Source organism: Otolemur garnettii, unplaced genomic scaffold (assembly GCF_000181295.1).
Source record: "Otolemur garnettii isolate 467f Iridium unplaced genomic scaffold, OtoGar3 scaffold00271, whole genome shotgun sequence".
Taxonomy (NCBI): Eukaryota; Metazoa; Chordata; class Mammalia; order Primates; family Galagidae; genus Otolemur; species Otolemur garnettii.
In genome coordinates, this window is record NW_003852666.1 from 804,315 (window position 1) to 822,841 (window position 18,527).

General features: G+C 35.3%; 1 protein-coding gene across 1 annotated transcript in view; it reads right to left on the bottom strand.

Annotated features, from left to right (window-relative positions):
- PIK3C2G (phosphatidylinositol-4-phosphate 3-kinase catalytic subunit type 2 gamma) overlaps window positions 1–18,527 on the bottom strand; it is a 372,023-nt gene that overhangs the window by 101,011 nt on the left and 252,485 nt on the right. The gene's annotated exons all lie outside the window — the stretch shown is intronic.

Sequence of the window (18,527 nt, forward strand, 5' to 3'; positions counted from 1 at the left end):
TATAAAGCCAAGGTATAAACTTGTTGTGGCAAGAAGGAAAATTGGGAACTATTTGATATCTCAGGGTTTATAACATTATTACATTCTGAATTACATACTGAAAATCTCTCATTTATGGCCTATAAAGGGTAGAAATTTCTTGTTGTGACTCTCCTATTTGTCACCATTTGTCCCCCCAGATTAGTGGTTTTGTCATTGCTTGCCCATGTCCTTCTTCTTCTAGCTTGTGTATCTTTTGCTTGTATTATGTCCCACTTTCTCTCTCTCTCTCTTTCTCTCTCTCTTTCTCTGTCTCTCCTGATGCTCTAATGCTGACAAAGAGAGCAGGATCAAAACTATTTTCTTACAAGAAGTCTTTTTTAATTATCCTTACCTTTGCTAGAAGTCTCTTTTCTTTTTTTTTTTTTAACCAGAATGACCTGTTTTTCAAGGAAAAATGAAATGTTCTATCTTCTCTTTATCTAGTTTAATGTCTGAGCCATATTTTGATGACATTCTGTTACATGCAATAATATAGCAATAAGTTAACACAGTTCATATAGGGAAGGGTGTATGATCGTTTCACATTGATGGAAGAAGGCTAGATGAGCAAATGTATTTGCTGTAATTCTGTCATTTTGTTGTTAAAGTTCATATTTTTTATTAACTTGTGACTATTTTTTACCTGAAGTTATTATTCTGTCAAAAGGCAGAGATTGAATAATATACAAATTTCCAATAGCAGTACAAGTGAGTTGGTGTCTTTAAAAAATATACATACTTAGAGATAAATTCACTCAATATAAGAAATAGCAGGACTGTTAATGATTTGATGCTTGTTACAACTTTTGTGTAAACTTTCCTTTTAGCCTTACTGTACGCATAATCTCCTTGTGTAGTCATTAGATACCAAAATTATCATCATTGAACTTTTACAGATAATCACTCACCTGGAGATACATAGAGTTTTAGAATATATCTCTGCCCATTAGGTGACTTGAAATCCATATAGGAAAGTGTATACCTCAAATGTTAGAGCATTAAGGTTATTTATCAGCTATAATAATTATTGAACATCTATAATGCAAGGATTGTGGGTGAGGTTAAAGATTTTTAAAAATCAATGCTATCAAAGCACTATCAACTTATTGACTAATAAGTGTTTTGAAAAGATTGCAGCTATAATATTTGTAAGAGTTTGGAACAGGAAGTCACATATGAGTAGGTAAGATAAGAAATTTTGCAGAAAGTTTTGGTCAGATATGATAGTGGCTTAGACGAGGATTGTAGCATATAGATGCAGAGCAGTGGGAAGACTGAGAAAATACTTCAAAGAAACAACATCAAGAGGACTTCACGTGGTTTGAATATGAGGCAGAAGAGGTGCCAAGAAGAATTTTCACTTTTTTTCATTGTGAAGCCACATTCCGTGTGCACAGCTTTGAGCTCAAGTGACATTTGGAGTGCCTTTGAGATACACAAAAGACATGACAAGGAGGATACCAGTTTCCAGATCATAGAGAAAAGATTTGGGTTGGTAATTTTGCAATGCAAACTTCTGCTTCTGGGAAAATGAAACAGGCATATTTTTTTCTGTGTTTCTCCCACTCAGTGTACCAGAAACTTTGTTAATCATTTATAAAGCCAACATAAGCTGATGGAGATGTACAATGGTACAGCCACATTGGAAAACCACTCTGCAGACTCTTAACTGAGCTGGGGGTAAGAGGAAAGGGGGTGTGGCTACCAGAGGACAACGTGACAGCTCCTGGTGGTGATTTAACTGTTCTGTACCTTGCTGGTATTAATGTCAATACTCTGGTGGTGATAAATGTAATCTAATTCTATGCGATGTTACCACTGGGAAGACTGGCAAAGGGCTCATGGAATCACTTTGTATTACTTCATATGACTGCAGGTGAATCTACAATTACTTCAAAATAAGTAACTTTGCAACAATAGAAAACAAATGATAATGTATTATATGGTATATTATACAGCAATGGAAATGAATAAATTCAAGTTTAATGCAATAATATGGATAAATCTCACAAATGTAACATTTAACAAGAGATGTCAGACATAAAAATATGTACAGTGATATAGTGCTCAGAAACAGTGTCAATGGAGTTAGAAGGACTAAAGGGCTGTTAGACTATCTTTTTTTTCGTTACTAACAGACAATATTTTTATTAGAGTTGCTTCTAGGTAAGTCAGTCATTGAGTCTTCCTTTTTTTTTAGGCACAGCCTAAAATATATTTCAACAGATACATTATATTCTTCACCTCAAAACCTTATTATGGCAAATGTTTGAGACAGGCATTAAAATTCCCATTTTACTAATGAAGAAAATTGCTAGGCATTTTAATTGTATCCTGTCAATTTGAGACTATTACAATTTCAATTTATATGCATTTCTTTAGGATATACCTAGGACTGAAATATTTGAGTCAAAGAATATGCATACACGGTCTGACAATTAAGTTTATAAACTCATCTTGGAAAAATTAAAACATAAATAAATAATTTTGAGAGTCATTTGGATATAGATGTTGATAAAAGCCTTGGATGTAGATGATGCCAGTTTGGTGGAAACTGTAGAGAATAAAGAAGGCTAAGATGAGTCTTGAGGGATCTAACCATTGATGGCTTTGTAGAAGGAAAACACCTTGAAGTAAACACTAAGTAGAGAACTAGATGGTGATGATCCACTACAAAAAGCAGGTGGGACAGTGTGGGGTGTGTGTCTGCAGTCCCAGGAGGCTGAGGCAGGAGATCACTGAGCCCAGGAGTTAGAGACCAGCCTGGGCAATATAGTGAGATACTGTCTGGGGGGCTGGATAGGGAAGCAAATGAAGAAAGTATTTCTGAGGAAGGAATAGTCAACACTGTTTAAGCAACACTGTCAACATTTTCAGCTCAATCAGGTGAGATCAGGAATGAATATTATTAAATTTAGTGCTAGGAAAGTCAGTGTGATCTTACCAAGTAATGAAGAGCAAGGCCAGATTGAATAATTGTGGACTGAATGGGGGATAGGGAGTGAAGATTAAGAGCTTATAGACTAATCCTTCAGTAAGTTTGTGAAGATGAGCAAAATGGCACCAAGACTGGGGGGCAGGGGTTGAGATCTTTGGACTGACCATCTTATTAAAAAGATTATTCACAATGTAGAAAATAAATATGCAAGAAAAAACAAATTGTTGATAGTATGATGTTCATCAGAGGGTGGGAGGGAAATGGCTCCAAAGCACAGATGGAAACAAGAATAAACAAGAAAAAACAGACCTTCGAATGGAACAGAAAAGAGGAAGTTTAGGTAGAGATGTAAGTAAGTGTGTGAAGTTTTATTTTAGGTGGGAAAGTGGGCTGTTCAAATGGGTTTTACTTTCTCAATAACATAGGATTGTGGTCACCTGCTTAAAAGGAAGGAGGTGGTGGAAGTATTCTAAGGTTTATTCCTGAAAGGATACAATACAATTGTGGAGAGTGAAATAGTGAGATGGCCACAGAAATGTAGTGTCTGTTATTGGTGCACCATGAAAATGGCCCATTTGAAACTGATGGCCCTTATTTGTTCTGTATGTAGTGTGACACTCACGTGGGGCACTTGGCTGCTGTGGTGTGGCACAGAGGAAGCAGATGGGTGAGTTATAGCACATGCTTACTTCTGCCTCCTCACTTTTATTCATAACACCCTCTACTCTGGGCCCTCCTTCCCCTCTTTCCTGATAATTTAAGTCCAACCCTTACCATAAAGTCCTATTCATATTATACTTTCTCTTGAAATCTTTCCAGTGTCACTAGCTCTCACAGTGGAAACAGCCTTGTTCTAAACTACATTATTAAGGGGATGGACAAAGCATGCCAATTTTAACACATGAACTCTGAAATTGATGACATGCTCTATCCTTAAAATGAACAGCTATTCATTGATTGAAATGTTCCTTAAAAAGATATCTATAATATAATAATAATATTCAATAATAATATTATAATAATGTTATTCAATTTTGAGTATTGCAAACATAAGCTATTTAAAGACACAATAATTCCCAGAAACAACATCCTCAAACATGAATTTTTCAGTCTGTATCATATCACTGGGCTTCATTCCAATAGTTCAGGGTGGTCTTTGGCCATACTAAGTAAAATAGGGTAGACACTGGTGGTCTCTGAAATTAGGGTCACATCTCATAATCATTTAACTTATATTAGATTAACTGTACCTATTAGGTTTGTTTTTAAATATAAGAACAAATTAAAAGGAAGGAAATAATCTTGCCTGACTTTTCACTCAAAGAGGAAATGCTGATAGATGGGAGGAGAGTCACCCTGCTACCTTTCATACTTGGACTTGGGGCTTTCATGCCTCTTGCAGTGCAAACATCTTGCAAGACACGTGATTGTTGTTCTTAAAGATATGAGTTTAGTATACCTCAGGGCCATAAATGTGAGATAACTACGTCATCTGGTACTAACTAAAGGAACAGCCATCTGTCTCAATGCCGGAGAGAAAGAGGTTGAGAAACAGAAATATCGTGACATCTTTGAATGGTTCCAATGGTTCTACCACCTATTACCTAGGACTCTGGACAAGTTTTAATAACTAAAACTTCTTTCTGTCTTACTTCCTCATTTGTAAAGTCAGGAAAAGAACCATGTCTACCTCTAAGAGTTTCTGTAAGGGTTAATAAAGGTAATGCACACCAGGTGTTTATAGGGCGTTAAGGGGTATTTTGGACTATTTCCTTTAGATTCTGATGCCCTAAACTTGAACATGGAGCACCACACTCCAGAGAGCTTGTGTTATGCCATGCCAGTGAAAAGCTCTACGAAAATTCGCAGCAATTTGACAAGAGCTGCACGTTTCAGTATTGGTGATGAAGCAGGAGAGATGGAGAGATGGAGTGTGGAACAGATGACAGAATTCTATGAAGAATTCAGGACAGTAGATCTGTCTGCTGGACTCTGAATATAGACATGTCTTCTTTTTGTCCTGTGTAGTTCACCCAATATTTTTTGACCAACTGATGAAGTCAGCAAATGGAAGTATGCAAACATCTGTCTCAGGTTTGAAAGACTTTTGAGTGTTTTAATAATATATTTGTACCTTAAACTAAAATGTGGGACTCAGCCATGAGGGAAATATTTTTTATTAGTGAAAATTATTTTTGTGAATATTTTGAATTTCAAATGTTTTTGATCCTAGGAAATTGCCTTTTAGATACATCATTTTTAAGATGTCTAAAAGTTGCAGACTCCCATACTAGTAAATAATGATGTGCACATATAACTAGGTGACTACAGAGTACACTGGAAAATGTTTAAGCTTACACTTTTCCTGATATCACCAATGACCTACATTTCAAAGAGCACATTTTGCTGTCCAACAGAAAGAATACAAGTCTCTTGTCTAATATCCAAGAGTTAATTGAGAAGGCAAAGTTGGAATCTCCATTGGATAGGATAGAACCTTGGATAATTAGGCAACACAGTAACTTAATATGTGTAATCTAATGAGAACATAGGGTACATGTGCTATTATAGAAAGAACATTTAATGTCCTGGGAGATGGCTAAGCTCTCAGCAGTTATTAACTAAGGTGAGCCTTACCAATAATCTCTATGGTGTAACATATTTTTTCATGGTTCAGTATCTTTTGTAAATGCTTTATGTCCTCACTCAGAGTCCTGGAAGTCCCTGATCTTTATGTGCTTAATAACTTTAGATACTGACTCTAGAGGTCCTCTCAGGGTCCAGTGTATCTCTTTTTTATTTAAAAAAGAGTAGTTAAAACAGTTACCTCTCCAAAATTATCAGTCCTACTGTCCTAGTATTTTGGATCTGAGTTTAGGGGAGCAAGATTTCATTAGGATAGGAAGAGACTGGTGAGATCCTTTAAGCCCTATGTTTTTTCCTGTAGCACTTGTGTTGAGGGTAAAAAACCTAGCTATGTTTGGCGTGGAATTCTGTTTGGAGCAGAAGTTATTCTGAATATGAGGAAAAGATGCTTAGGTAAAAATTAGTTTTGTGGTATCCCATGTTAAACAGGGGTCAGTTTCTAATAACAGATCAAGGCAAAAATCAAAAAGAGCCTAAGGTACCTCTGAAAAACATTGACATCGCCCATAAAGCCACCATATGCATGATCCAAATTTATGTGTGAGTTGTGAAGTGGACACATTATTTCTTACTAAGTTTAACACCATAAGTTGTTTCTCCAGCAACAGAAGCAGGCCACTGTTTCCTTAGTTGGACACCAGATGAAGTTTTTATACAAGGCTCACGTTTAAGAGACTTTTGTAGTCTTTCTTTAAAAGCCAGATTTAGAGTCAGGGCTATGAGATGCTTTTATTCACAGGCCCTTCCTCACACTGACTAAGGAATCAGCAAGCATGTCTCCCATCTTAAGCTTGCTTTGCTCACAATGGAGTGTAGGTTCATTGAGGATGAGAAAGCAAGATCCTTACACCATTTAAGTTGCTCTCTCTCTCCTTCTCTCTTTTTTATTCCTTTATTCCCTCCTTTTCAGGACCTTTTCTTACTTTCCAAGTCATCCTTCATTCTTTTTATCTGAAAATCTCCAAAATCTATCTAAGAAGAAAATTTATGTTTCTTGTTTTTTTTTTCTTTCAGTTTTTGGCCAGGGCTGGGTTTGAACCTGCCACCTCCGGCACATGAGGCCAGCACCCTACTCCTTTGAGCCACAGGCGCTGCCTGAAAATCTATGTTTCTTTTCAGATAATTTCTTTTTCTTTTTCTTTTTTTTTTTTTTTTACTTATAATGGGGGTTGGGCATGAGGGGGTTATTCAAAAAGAAATCATATAAAACATAGTGGAATAATAAAGTGAAGCAGAAAGAGAACTGACAGGAATGACAAAACAAACATTTCTTGAACCAGTCTGTGTGAGAGTGCTTTATAAAATCCAAAGCATTATTCCAACGCCAGCTGCGGTTTGCCAGTGATTGGCTTTGTGGCTGACACAAGGCTTTGCAAAACTTCAAAGGCACCACATTGTGAGCCTCTTCCCTACGTTTCTAAATGTAGACAGAACATCAGATTAAAAACAAAAAATTCCTTGGTAAATTTCCAGTTAAGGGGAAGAAAAAAGGAGGTTCTTAATCATTTTATCTTCAGAAAAACGATTGTGTTTTCTTAGGCAAAGAGAAGTAAATTTGGTGGCATTTTAAGAGTGATCCTTCAATCAACTGAATTAGAATCTCTGCTCTATGCTAGGGGCTTGGGATATAAACAGTTGGAGAGGAATTGGAAAGTGTTTCCTTCTTAAAAAAACCCCCTCATATGATGCTGAAGTATGCTTTAAATAAAAAGGAACCACAAAGTTCTAGGTAAACAATTATGCGAATAACAGACTCATGAGACTCATCTAATTTCAAAGAACACTAATGTATAGTACTTAAAGCCTCTAGCAATCATTAATACTCTGCTAGCCTTTGGATCACTGTGAATATTATACTGAACCAGAATGATTATAGCAAGGCAAAATTAATCTTTTGACCTCTCAAGGAATTTTTTAAAAAGTGGTTTTAAATTGAGAAGATCACTCAAATTATAAATTAAACTTAACTTTTTTTTACGTAAATGGTGGTTAATTAACTACAAAAATAATGTCAAAATGATTACAGATATGAGGACTTCTTGTGAAAAGTATTGAGATGAAAATGTTGAGATTAATTATATCAGGTAATTGGTGATCTATTGGGATAAAACCTAAAAAGGGTTTAAATCATATTATAATAAGACTGATATATAATATTTTTATCATCCTGGTATAAAAAGCAAGGACATTAAATTTTCTTTTGTTGAGGTCTGGAACAATTTTTCATGTCTTTTCTGTGGATTTATATCCTGTCATGTGGTGGTAAATATTTAATAACTAACTCACTTTTTCTTTTTATGAACAAAAGCTGTGATTTGTGTTGCCAAGTTCTGTGGTGTAAATACTGCCCCTATGGCTTATTTGAGGCTACCCATGTAATGTCATTGGAAGTACAATTGAGAAGGATTGTATACGATAGGCTCTTGCAAGATGTGGACCAAGTTCAGCATACCTCCACTTGTGTCTGAAATTATATCAGAAGTTAGGGTTGACTTGCTAGAATGCCTTATCATCTAAACCTAGCCAAGGTACAAACTAGTCTGTGAGTCAGTAAGCCTGAAAGTCAGAGAACTGAAAGGACTAGTGGTTCAATTTACAAGTTTCAATGTACAGATTTTAAAAGATAGAAACAGTTAGATAATTTTAAATAAAAGAAACAATTTAAGACACTAAGATATGAAATCTCATTTCATGTCACTTCATTTGGGACACTTACATTATAAGTAAGTACAACATGCACTTATAAAGCCCTCATTGGGTTTTTTTAATCTTTTTAAAAAAATTTTTTAATATTTTATAGGAATTCTTTTAAGCACTTTACCTGTATCAACTCACTTAATCTTCAGAAAAATTATTTCATAGATGAGAAAACTGAGACACAAAGGAGTCATTTGCTCAAGATGGCATCATGAGCACATGGTAATGTAGGATTTTATAAAAACACACAGGAGGAGTAGCAGGAGCAAGATGGTGAAATAGACATTCTCTGGTTTACTCCCTCTTCCTCCCCCCCAGAAGTCCAATTAAGAGCTATCTATAGGCTAGAATACTATCTGGAATATTTCAGAACTTGAAAGTGAGTCTGAGATACCCCAGGGTAGATAGAATCTATTGAGAAAAGCTATTATGTCAAGTGCACGCACTGGGAAAAGACAGCCTCTTCAATAAACATTGCTGGGAAAACTGTAGAAGAATGAAATTAGACTCCTAGCTCTCCCCATATACAGAATCAACTCAAGATTACACTAGATTGAAGACTCAGGTGTAAGACTTCAAGCTATGAACCTAGTAGAAGAAAACAGGAGAAATTCTGCCTGATGTTAGTCTGGGCAATTATTGTTTGGACAAGATCTCAAAAGCAGAGGCAGCAAAGCAAAAATAGGCAAATAAATTTATGCTCAACTAAAAATCTTCATGGCAAAGAAAACAAGAGTGAAGTGACAACCTATAGAATTGGAGAAAGTATTTGCAAACTATGCATTTGACAAGAGATTAGTATTTAGAATACATAAGGAACTCAGATGACTCAATAGCAAAATATCAAATTAACAAATAGGCTCCAGGCCAGAACATTTCTCGAAAAAAGACATGCAAATGGCAAGCGAATAAATGATAAAATACTCAATAACAAAAATTATCAGGTAGGTGCAAATCAAAGGTACAATAAGGTATCAACCCTCCCTTGTTAGAATGGCTTATCAAAAAGACAAAAAAATAATAAACATTGGCAAGGATGCAAATGAGAGTTAATTAGTATAACAATTATGGTATACAATTAGTATAGCAATCATATTATGGAGGTTCTTCCAAAATTAAAAATAGAAAACCCATATGAGCCAGCAGTTCCACTATTGAGTTTATATATCCAAGGGCATTGAAGCCAGTATGTTGAAGAGATATTTGCATTCCCTTATTTATTGTAGAACTATTCACAGTAGCCAAGAGATGGAATTAACCTAAGTATTCATCGTGGATGAATGGATAAATAAAATGTAGTATATATACACAATAAAATAGTATCAGCTATATTAAAAAAAAACAAACAACAAGATCCTGTCGCTGTGGCAACATGGATGAACTTGGAGCACATAATGGTAAAAAAGGAAGCCAGGCACAGAAAGACAAATATTGCATTTTTTTACTTACATGTAGAGTCTACAAAATCCTGATCTAAAAGTAGAGAGCAAAATTATCAGAAGCTGGAGGGGAAGAAAAGAAAAGGTAGAGGAAGGGAAGTTGGCCAATGGGTACACAGTTACAGTAACAGTTACATGGGAAGAATAAGTTCTGGCATACCTTGGTTCAATTTCACTGTAAGATTATTACAGGTAATTACAAAGTATCTTATATTGCCAAGGAGCTAGAAAAGAGGGTTTTGAAAGTTACCACTGCAAAGAAATGATAAAGGTTTGAGGGCATGGAGATGTTTACCATCCTGATTTGATTATTATACAATATATTATGTATTGAAACATTGCACTATTCCCCATAAACATGTACAATTATTTTGTGTCCATGATAAATACAATTTAAAAACATTGATTCAATTAAAAAATGATCCAAAGCATACCACCAAAGAAAAACATCAAAGCACTAAGGAAGGCAAAAAAAGAATGAAAGAAGGAAGGAAGGAAGGAAGGAAGGAAGGAAGGATTCAGAAGACAAGTTACAAAAAGGCCATAGCAAGTTCTTACCAAACAATAATAACCTTGACTGTAAATGGATTAAATACTCTAATAAAAAGATACAGAATGGATGAATGGATTGAAAGAATTTGAAAAAGATCAAATTTCATGCTCCCTACGGACAATTCATTTTATCCATGGACTGAAAGCAAAGAGATAGTAAAAGATACTCCATAAAAATAGGAAATAAAGGGAGCTGAAGTAGCTATACCCCCATTTTATATCAGGCAAAATGGACTTTAAATGAAAAACTATAAAAATGGACAAGGATGTTCATTAAACAATGATGGATTAATTCACCAAGAAAACATAAACATTGTAAAGACAAATGCATCCACTATCAGAGCACCTGAATACACAAAATAAATTATTAAATGATCTGAAGTGAGAAATAGGCAAATAGTGGGGAACTTCCGTACCTCACACTCAAGAATAGATAGATCATCTAGACAGAAAATCAACAGAGAAACATTGGACTTAAATTACACTTAGACCAAATGGACCTAACAGATAAACACAGAACATAACATCTAATAACAGTGGGATACACATTCTTCTCAAGTGCATGTGAAACATTTCCAGGATAGAGCATATGTTAAATCACAAAAGAACTTAACAAATTTGTGAGAATTGAAATCATAAAATACTCAAAGGTATGAAAATTAATCAACGTGCTCCTAAACAACCAATGGATCACAGGAAAAATCAAAAAGGAAATTAAAAAACACCTTGAGGCGAACAAAAATGGGAACACAACATACCAAAACTTAAGGGAAGGCTGTTTTATACCCAGCTACCTGGGGGGAAAATGGGAACACAACATACCAACTTAAGTGAGGGCTGTTTTATGTAGGAAATTTATAGCAATAAATTCCTGTATCAAAATGGAAGAAAAATCACAAATAACCCAACATTATACCTCAAGGAACTAAGAGAAAAAAAGAACAACCTTAGCTCAAAGTTAGCAGAAGGAAAATAACAAAGACCAGACCAGAAATAAATAAAATAAAAACTAGAAAAAGAATAGATAAAATCAACAGGATTTTTTTAAAAATATGAACAATATAGAAAGACCCTCTGCTAGACAGAAAGACCCTCTGCTAGACTAAGGAGGAACAAAAGAGAGACTATTCAAAATAAATGAATCAGAAAAGAGGAAATAATTCAACTGGTACCACTGTAATACAAAAGGGGATCATAAGACTACTATAGACAGCATAGGTCATCAAATTGGATAATTTAGACGAAATAGAAAAATTCCTAGATATGTACAACATACCAAGATGGACTCATAGAGAAATAGAGGCCAGGCACAGTGGCTCATGTCCGTAATCCTAGCCCTTTGGAAGGCTGAAGCTCAGGTGTTCAAGACTAGCCTGAACAAGAGCAAGACTGCTTCTACTAAAAGTAGCAAAAAACTAGCTGGGCATTGTGTCAAGCGCCTGTAGTCCCAGCTACCTGGGGGGCTGAGGCAAGTGAATCACTTGAGCCTGGGAGTTTGAGGTTGTTGTGAGGTATGATGTTATAGTACTCTACACAGGGTTATACCGCGAGACTCTGTCTCAAACAAACAAACAAAAATAAGAAAAGAAATAGAAAATATGAATAGACCAATTATGAGTAAGGAGATTGAACCAGTAATAAAAAGTCTCTCACCAAAGGAAAGCCCAGGACCAACAGCTTTATTCTTGAATTTTGCCATTCATTTAAAGAACTAATATCAGTTCTCAAACTCTTCAAGAAAATCGTAGAGGAAATACTTCCAAATTCATACCTCAAGGGCTATATTACCCAGTACCCAAACCAGACAAGAGCACTACAAGAAGAGATAATTATAGGCCTATGTCCCTAATGAACACACATGACAAAGTCCTCGACCAAATAGTAGTGAACTAAATGCAAAGACACATTAAAAGGCTCATTCACCAAGATCAAGTAGGATTTACCCTGAGTGCCAGGATGGTTCAACATGCCTACATGAATAAATGGGACAAACCACATTAACACGATGAAGGATAAAAGGATCAAATGAGGATCTCATTAGTTGCAGAAAAAGTCTTTGACAAAATACAACATCCTTTCCTGAGAAAAACTTCCTCCAGATCAGGTATTGATGGAATGTACTTCAGGACAATAAAGGCCATATATAACAAACCCATAGCTAACATTTTTCTCAATGGTGAAAAGTTAAAAGCTTTTCCTCTAAGATCAGAAATGATGTCCATTCTCATCACCTCTTTTCAATGTAAGACTAGAATTCCTCCTATCCCAATAGGACGGGAAGTGGTGAAATTGTCTCTATTTGCTGAAAAACTGATCTTATATATAGAAAACCCTAAAGACTTCACCAAAAATCTATTAAAATTGATAAAAAAAAATTCAGTAAAGTTGCAGGATACAAAATCAATGTACAAAAATCAGCAGCGTTTCTGTATACTAATAGCAAAATATTTGGAAAAAATTGGAAAACAATCCCATTTACAATAGCAACAAAAATAAATACTTAATTGTAAATTAAACCAAGAAGATAAAGATCTATGTGCTGAAAACTGTAAAAATAAAACACTGATGAAAGAAATCTAAGAAAACACAAGTAAATGAAAAGACATTCTGTGTTTATGGATTGGAAGAATTAACACTGAAAATGTTCAGATTATCCATTGTGGTCTGTAGATTCAGTGTAATCCCTTTCAAAATCCCAATGTCATTTTTTTCACTTACTTGTACAAAAAACACAAAAGATCTTGAATAGCCAAAATAACCTCAAGCAAAAAGAAAAAAAAATTAGAGGCATCACACTTCTTGATTTAAAAACGTTCATGTATTATAAAGGAATTATGATCAAAACAGTATGGCTCTCACATGAAATGGACACATTAACCAGAATGGAGCTGAATGAAAAACCCAAACATAAATTCATGCATTTATAGTCAATCCATTTTTACAAAGGTGCCAAGAACACACAATGGGAAAAGGACAGTCTTTTCAATAAACAGTATTGTGAAAACTATATATCCACATGCAGAGGAAAAGGAAATTAGAATTTTAGGTTGCACCATATAAAAAAATCAGCTAAAAATGGATTAAAAACTCAAATATAAAGCCTGAAATTATAAAAATACCAAAAAACCCCCTCCATATTGGCATTGGCAATAAATATTTAGTTATGACCCAAAAAGCATATGCAACAAAAGCAAAAATAAACAAATGAAAGGTATAACTAAAAAGCTTCCGCACAGCAAAGAAAACAATTAACAAACTGAAGACACAGCTCACAGAATGGGAGAAAATATTTGCAAACCATACATCTGATAGGAAGTTAATATCCAAAATACACAAGGAACTCAGAGAACTCAAGAGCAACAAATTAAAAAATGAGCAAAACCAGACATTTTTGAAAAGAATACATATAAATGGCTAAGGTACAAGAAATAATTCTCAACGTCACTAATTATGATGGGAATACAAATTAAAACCAAAGTAGTAAATCACGTGACAACTGTTAGAATGGCATCTATCAAAAGGATGAAAGTTAAGTGATGGAGAGAATGTGGAGAAAAGGGAACTCTTACATGCTATTAACAGAAGTGTAAATTAGTGCAGCTATTATGAAAAACAGTTTGGAGATTCCTCAAGAAATTAAAAATAGAACTACCATATGACCCACTAATCCCATTTCTGAATATATATTTAAAGGAGCAGAGACTGGAATGTTTTCACACCCATGTTCATTGCAGCATTATTCACCGTAGCCAAGATGTGGAAACAACCTAAGTGCCCATCAGTGGATTAATAGATGAAGCATATATGATATATCTACACAACAGAATGCTGTTTAGTCTTAAAAAATGAGTAAATCCTGCCATGTGTGGTATAACAACATTGCTAAGTGAAATAAGACAGGTACAAAAAGACAAGTACCACATGATTTTACTTATGTGCTGAATCTATTCATAGTAAAGTCCAACCCTAGGAAGTAGGATGATGGTAGGGACAGGCTGAGGGGGGTAGAAGAGGGAAGGAACGGGGAGTTGTTAGTGAAAGGGTACAAAGTTTCACATCAACAGTAGCAATAGGCTTTCAGATCTATTGCCCAGCAGGTTGATGGTAGTCAACAATCATCTATTATATATTGCAAAGTAACTAAGAGAGCCAATTTCTAATGTTTCATTAGAAGGAGTGACAGAAAAAAAAAAGGAGTGATAGGTAAGCAAAGCAATGGATACTATAATTAATTTTATTTTATCATGCCACATTGTACACATACATAAAAACATCACATCATACTTTATAAAGGTAAGCAATTATGATCTGTCAATCAAAAATTATGCTAGTATAATAACATTTTAAAATATGAAAATGAATAAGCACAAAAACAAAAACAAAATAAAAACACATGGTCTGTCTCCAGGGTACTTAACCTTAACCAGTGGTCATAATTGCCTTTAAAATAATCCAGAAAGTCAGTTACAAGAAAGACTTAATGCAAGGTGGGCATTACCAATGTGAAAGTCTATATTCTGTGCAAGTATAGTCTGAAAATAAAAGACTTAAACAAAAATGAGAGCAAGGAATATCACTAACAAAGACTTTTAAAAATTTTTCCTGCTCGATAAGAGATCGTTACTGTAAAAAATGAATCAAAATCTACAACTTGTTGCTACAGAAATATCTTTTACGTAATGAAAAATTACTATGTAGAAACTACTAGTGTAGGGGAACTGAGTAAAAAATTGTGGATGCATTATTTGTTAACCAGTTTAATTTGTATCATTGTGGAAGAAAATTTAAAAATGAAGATAATTATTGAGCAATAGTTCAAAAGAAAAACCAACTGGTTTCAGAAAGCCAGGGAAATTCTCATTTTACCCCCCATTGTAGGGATTAACAAATTTCCCCAAGTGTGATAAAGTACTATTGGGGTCAAATTGTCCTTTTAATTTAATCTGCAGGTTCAATTCTCTTTATCTAATCTCCTAATGAAAGCCAGTAAGAATGGATTGTTCATTAGTTCAATGTAAATATTTCACATTGTATATTGAAGCAGTAGCCTGAACCACATAAATGCATCAACGTACAAAGTTATGATTTAATAAAAGATAATTAAAAAAAAAAAGAACAGATTGTTCATGGGTGGTACCTGTGGCTCAGGGGGTAGGGTGCCGGACCCATATACCGAGGGTTGAGGGTTCAAACCCAAACCCCGCCCTGGCCAAACTGCAACAACAACCACCACAACAAAAGGAACAGATTGTTCATGTACAGAATGAGCAATCCTTCTAGTTTTTCCCTTAGAAAAATTTATGAAAGGCTCGAAGTTTTTCTAAATAGGGAGACGAGCTACACAGATTTTTAGAGAACTAAATTCAGAAAAACTGTTCAGGGACACCTGCACATGGACTCCAAATGAATGTGGCCTTGCTGACTCTATTTAATCGAAGAATTAGGAGAGCTCAAAGTTGTAACATTTCTTCAACAAAATTGCCCAGATAGTGAGTATGACACGTTCTGGAATGATGATATAAGCATGAGGATACAAGGGCAGCACCAGCGAGAAATCGGTTTCTTTCTCAAGATTCTATTTGTAAGGAGTATGTCACCTCTTTGCTGTGTCCTTAAGATTACCCAGGATTAAGGGAAAATCCACTCCAAGACATACTGCATCTACTTCTGGTCTATCGGCCTATTAACTTCCTTTAATAAGTCCTGTATCCTTGGCTAAGGCCTAAATCTGCAACTTAGGAGGGGAGTTTTATGTTACCTACACACAACTGGAAAATACACTTTTTATGTGAGGCTGAATAGTGATTTAGGCAATTATATGATGAAATGAATTAGTTGATGTAGGTTAATAATATTTTGTTAATCACAAAAAGTTATACAAATTATCTCTCTCCCCCATGTTTTTAAAGAGTAGAGAGGAACGCATGTATCTGGAACACATGAATTTGGTTCTCCCAGTGGGTGCAGCATTTTATGTTAAAGAGTATAACCTAAGGTTATTATTGCTTGTTATGGGAGTATTGCACGGTCTTTTTAGACCCAGCCTTGTGTATTATGGGAGGCTTATTAATACATCTGAGTATGTGTATGGAAGCTAGGTGAGACTGGGTTTTCCTCTAAAGAAATGTTATAATATAATAATATATTATATAATATATAATTTATTTTATTATATGATAAATATGGTATAAATAAGAATATTTATTTATCCTAGGGGGATACAGAGGACCTACTTATAAGAGGTCGTTTGGGTGCCTTACAACCAATAAGAACAATCACTGGACAGTTTCATACTGTCCTATGAAACAATGTTCAGTGAACTCTACAAACAGCTGAAAGAGCCTTGGAGGAAAAATATCAGATGCTCACTACCATTTAAAAGATTATGGTAAATAGGTAGAGTTCAGCTTTGCCATTAAAGCAGAAGTATCAGCGTATCAAGAAAGAAATCCTAGGAGACCCTGCCAATTAGCCATATAGGGGCCACCGGTGGAAATAAAATCCTGGAAATAATAATCCAAATAGATTATGGAGCTGCTATTGGCCTCCTTAGCTGGTGGTCAGTAATGAGAACTCTTAAGAGAAGACAGTGGCAACTTCATTTTCATTCATCCAATCAGTGATTATTGAATGGTTGCCAGCCTGCCTGTGATTGTTTTATTGGTTGATTAATTCAGCAAACAATATTAAGAACCTATCACGAGTGAGGCTGGATACCGGCTACATTTTTAATTTACCTATGAGGCTGCATAAGAAATATTTAAAATCTCTAGACAGTATAAGGTAGTAGCAGCTGTTATAACATCAACAAACCAATGGTGCTCCGTCTTCTCTATAGACCTCAGTGCATATGCTCCCCATGCTGTTTTAGCAACTTTTTCTTTACTTTTCATGTCTCCCAACTGGAACTTTTTTGGGTATATTTTTGGTCACTTGTAAACCACCCCCATGGATAACACAGATACTGGTGGAATAAATGTGTAGGGGTACCTCAAATTTCAAAATTTTAAAAAGTAAAGATGTCTATACATGTAATTATGTGGTTAATTAACATTTGTCCTTCCTGAACTAAGTATCCCCCTTCTATGATGTTGTCCTGGTCTGTACATTGCTCTCGCTCTCTGCCTTTATCAGATTTTATAGTAATCATCTATCTTCCCAGGACTCGAGAGACTAGACCTTAATGAGGTGGCCAACGTGTATTGTTCATCTCTGTATCCGCAATGTTTAACACAATCCTTGGCACACAAACATCAGTGGATGTTTCAGGAATACATGACTATGTGGTGAATTTTTGTGAAGTTGTTCTTTAATGAGAACTAGGTATTGAAAGTAATAAAAGGTGAGTTACTTCATTTGCATGCCTCTATAAAATAGAAGGTATCGGTGTATAATGAAACGATATCATGTAGTTCATCTTGGCATTTTAATACCAGATTATGGCCATTTGGTATAAGTTCTATTATATTGTCTTGTAGAAGACATTAGTGTAATATTTCTTCTATAGAGGGTCTGCTTTTAGGCAACAGTGGCTAATTTGTCTTTGGTAGGGTCCCATCCACTTTAATAAGAAATATCAATAAAGATAAGGACGATTAGTTTCCAACTTCCAATTTCCTTGTCTCCAGCTCAAAGTAAAACAAAAACCATTCATACACTAATCCTTCCTATTTCAGTAAATAGTATAATTATTTATCCATTTGCCAAGATAAAAGTATCTAGGGGTCATCCCTGGATGTTCTCTTCTCCGACCTGCCACACCCCTCCCCCAGTTCACTAATCACAGCCAATGTCCCATCAATTGGCACCTTCTAAGGCTCTGCCTTCAGAATATATTTTGAATCTATCAGGTTTCACTATTTCTCCCTTTACCATTAAGATATCATCTTACTCACTGTAGTAGTCTCATCACTGATCCATACTTAAGGATATCAGGACAGAGTTTTGAAATCCATCAGTGGTTTCTCTCTGAACTTAAAATAAAAGCCACTCTCCACGTCATCCCTCCAGGTCCTACTTCATCTGGCTTCCGCCAAACTCATCACCCTGACCTTCAATTGCCTGCTTCTCTCTGTTTTACTTCCAGACCTCAGATGTTTTGTCACTGTGGAATCTGTCATTCTTATTTCCATGCTCATGGCCATCACATTGTCACATCTGTCAGTCACTCTTCCTGGGTCACACTGTCACATCTGTCGGTCACTCTTCCTGGGTCACATTGTCACATCTGTCAG